Raw genomic sequence first — 4035 nt, 5'->3', positions numbered from 1 at the left:
GTGATTAACCAAAGAACTTGTATGCATATATGCATAACCCATGGACACAGACAATGGGGTGATGAAGGCCTGAGGAGGAGGCAGGAGCAGAGTAGAGGTGGTCAAATTGGGGGGAAAAAGGGGACATTGTAATACTTTCAACAATAAAGATAAATTTAATAAATAAATAATAATACTAATCTTCCAAGTTTAAAAAAAAACGAGCCAAGAAGTGACTTACTAAAACGCTTTTAGCAACTCTTTTAACAAATGGCAAAATTACATGTAGAAAAGTGGACAACTATGCTCCACCTTTTCTGGAGGCAGAACATGAAGGACATCGAGGAGACAAACAACAGTCCTTTGAGACTGTGACAGCTGGTGAATACGGAAACTGTTATTGCAGAAGGCTCTGGAACACAGCATCGATTCCTACCTTTACAAAGCAGGTCCTCTGAACTAAGCCAAGGGCAAGGCACCGGCCACAAGACTTCCAGGCTTCCTCTTATCCCTGTTAGTCTGGGGCCACAGCATTTTAATAATCTGAATCTTTTGACACATTCCAATTATAACTCTGTTAGTTGTTCAATGCCTCAAAGAAAATCTGCAAATTCTTCTGGCCCCCTTTCACCTTCTGGAATACTATGCTGAACAAGTCTTGTTAGAAATAAGCTTTGAAATGCCATCCAGACAGAAGGTTGCCAAGCTTATCTTTCTGGCTCTGAGAGTTGTACAATCTATGCTTCACTGTGCTTTCAGTGTTGTGATTTCGTTTTTATTGGACTTATCATGCGGCACAGGCAGTGGATATGACTCAAACCACTCTGCAGTTCAAAAAGAGCAGAGAGACCGGTCGTGCCTACTGGAAATGGGGTTGTCATCAGCTTGGTCTACCCTTGGCAAAACGTGATAAGGTATGGAGCTGCCCTGCACTGGCGAGAGTGACAATAAAGTATAAGGCAAGCTAAATATAGAAGAATTCAGTTCTGAATCTTTTTTTTTCTTTATACATCCAGGGGAATATACTGCTGTAAGAAATTGCCACAACCCACTCAAACATTTATTTTTGCTGGGAGAGAACACTAATGAGGATAAAGCAATTGAAATAGGTCTTTGTCTTTAGAGTCATAGACCAAGTTCATTTTCCTTATCCTCTAATCGGCTAAATTGAGTTCCCCCAAAATCTGTATGTTGGGGTCCTAACCCCAGCACCTCAGAATGTGACTGTATTTAGAAGGGCCTGTAAAGAGGCAATTAGGTAAAATGAGGTAGTATGGTGTACCCCAGGGGTCCTCAAACTACGGCCCACGGGCCACATGCAAATACAAATATTGTATTTGTTCCCGTTTTGTTTTTTTACTTCAAAATAAGATATGTGCAGCGTGCATAGGAATTTGTTCATAGTTTTTTTAAAAACTATAGTCCGGCCCTCCAACAGTCTGAGGGACAGTGAACTGGCCCCTTGTTTTAAAAGTTTGAGGACCCCTGGTGTACCCTAATCTAATATGACAGGTGTCATATGAAGAAGAGATTAGGACACAGACAAATACACAGAAGGAAGACCATGTGCAGACACGGCAGAAAGGTGGCCACCTGCCAACCAAGGAGAGAGGTCTCAGAAGAAACCCGCTCTAATGACACCTTGACCTTGAACTTCCAGCCTTCAGAACTGTGAGACAATAAATGTCTATTGTTTAAGCGAGCCTGTCTGTGGCACTTTGTTATGGTAGTTCTAGCAGACGAACACACCTCACCTTCTGGGTCCTACTTTTGAACATTGCTTTCTTCTTTTCTCAACGTCATTTCACTGTTTTTCCTAACTCTCACTTTCTTTTGCTCTGCTTTCTTCCTTTCTCCCACCTGCCTCTTTCCTTCCTTCACCTTCTTCACTGACAGTGGTGTTACCTTGGGAAGGTAGCTGAGAGGGAGAGAAGGCATCTTGCACCCAGCATCCCCAGGTGTGTTGAGCGGCTCTGTTCCCCAAAGCTCCCAAGTGCACCTAGTTTGCAAGGATATAGCGCAAAATCATGCAACATCATCAGAAGACGTGCCTCTCCTTTTCTAGTTGACTCTGACCATGCCACTCAACTCTCTGAATTTCTATTTTCTCATATGTTTTAAAAAAAATGGTGATGCAGAGTTGTTGTGAGGCTCAATTAAGGTAATAATAATACATTGGGAAATACTTAATATACCAATCACAATAACTCAATTTTCCTATCTGTAAAAGAGGTGCTACCTAAAACATTATAGTATGGTATCATGACAACAACCAGTCAGCAAATAATTACAACTTCTGTGACTCTGGATATTATATGTTTTTTTCTGCTCTGTATTTCATTGGCCTAAAAAGTTTATTTTTGCTTTTCCTGCTGGTCAATATTTATGAAGAGTGTTGTACTTAGTATTAACAGGTGGATTCCAGAGACACAAAGACCTGGTTCTTGCCTTCACATTCCTGCAATCTATTTGGAAAAATAAAACTTTAACAGTAAAAACAGGTATAAAATCAGTTCAAAGTGGTTTTCAGGGCTGCAATGGGGTATATGTGGTCAAATCTCACTGCAGGCCAAGCCAGGTACCTACCTGAACTTTCTAGGACAACTTTCCAGAAGCAATTTCCAACTTTCTCCTACTAAAGACACTCCAGCAGAAGCTAGCAAATCTGGCTAAAAAGATTTATCAGTAAAGGTAATAAAAACTTGAATGCTAACTTGAGTGTCATATATTGCTTTACAAAATCTAACTCTATAGCAACTTGTAAAATAAAAGCCTTTGGTAGTCAAATACCTCTAATATTCTTAAAAATCATTTTTTTGTTTTTTTAAATTTATTTTTAGTCTATATTGTTGAGAGTATTACAGATGTCTCCCTCTTTCCCCCCCATTACTCCCCTCCACCCAGTTCCCGCCCCACCCCAGGCCTTTACCACCCTATTGTCTATGTCCATAGGTGATGTATATATGTCCATAGGTAAGGCCTATATGCATATAAGATCTTTGGTTAATCTCTTCCTGCCCCTCCCTCTACACTTCCCTCTGAGATTCGTCAGTCTGTTCCATGTTTCCATGCCTCTGGTCCTATTTTATTAACCAGTTTATTTTGTTCATTAGATTCCTTGTTCATTTATTTAAAACTTGATTTGAATAATCACATTTTTATTTTTAACTCCTCAGGAACCCCTGAAAAAATTAATTAAAAATTTTCTACATTCCAGTAGGAAAAACATATATGTAATTGATATCTGACTTTAGAAACATCTCAACCAAAAGAAAACCATATGATGTGGGGTTTTTTAGAAATTCACACTCATTATTAAGAATGATCAAAATATGGTAATTTGGTTAGTAAGGACATAGGGATAAAAGGGTTTAGTATTTCAGAAGCAGCATGTCATAGCAGTTACATTTGGATATAGATCCTGTCTTTACCACTTACTAACTATAAGACCTGGCGCAAATTACTGTACTTTTCTGAGAGTCGTCTTCCTCGTATTTTAAATGAATACAATAATGTCTGCCTTAGAAGGGCACCTCACCTGGCTATTAGCAGGGTAGGTCCTGGGTGGAATTTCTAAATGAGCATATCTTAGTGAATTATAGCTAATCCCTAGACCCTTTCTTTCTCTTTCTTTTTTAATCCTTACCTGAGAACATGCTGAGAGACAAACATTGATGTGAGAGATAAACATGGATTAGTTGCCTTCAGCACACACCCTGACCAGGAATTGAACCCACAACCCAGGTATGTGCCCTGACTAGAATCGAACCCAAAACCCTTAGTGCACAGGATGACACTCAACCAAGCCACTCCGACTGGGCACCCCAAACTGAGGATATTTCTAATTCAACTTTGTATGTCCCTCTCACCACATATCCCTTTCTTCCCAATCTGGCGCTGTACACATCACATAGCAAAGCTTCAATAAATGTTTGCTGAATGAATACATGAATAAGTAAATAACACAATAATTTCTAAATGAAAGCAGAGGAAGAAATAAATTAGTATGTGGATACATCTTAAGAACTGGTAACAGATCAATGTCTTTGGCAAACA

The sequence above is a fragment of the Myotis brandtii genome, unplaced genomic scaffold, assembly GCF_000412655.1.
Source record: "Myotis brandtii unplaced genomic scaffold, ASM41265v1 scaffold216, whole genome shotgun sequence".
Classification (NCBI taxonomy): Eukaryota; Metazoa; Chordata; class Mammalia; order Chiroptera; family Vespertilionidae; genus Myotis; species Myotis brandtii.
This window is presented reverse-complemented; position numbering follows the sequence as displayed.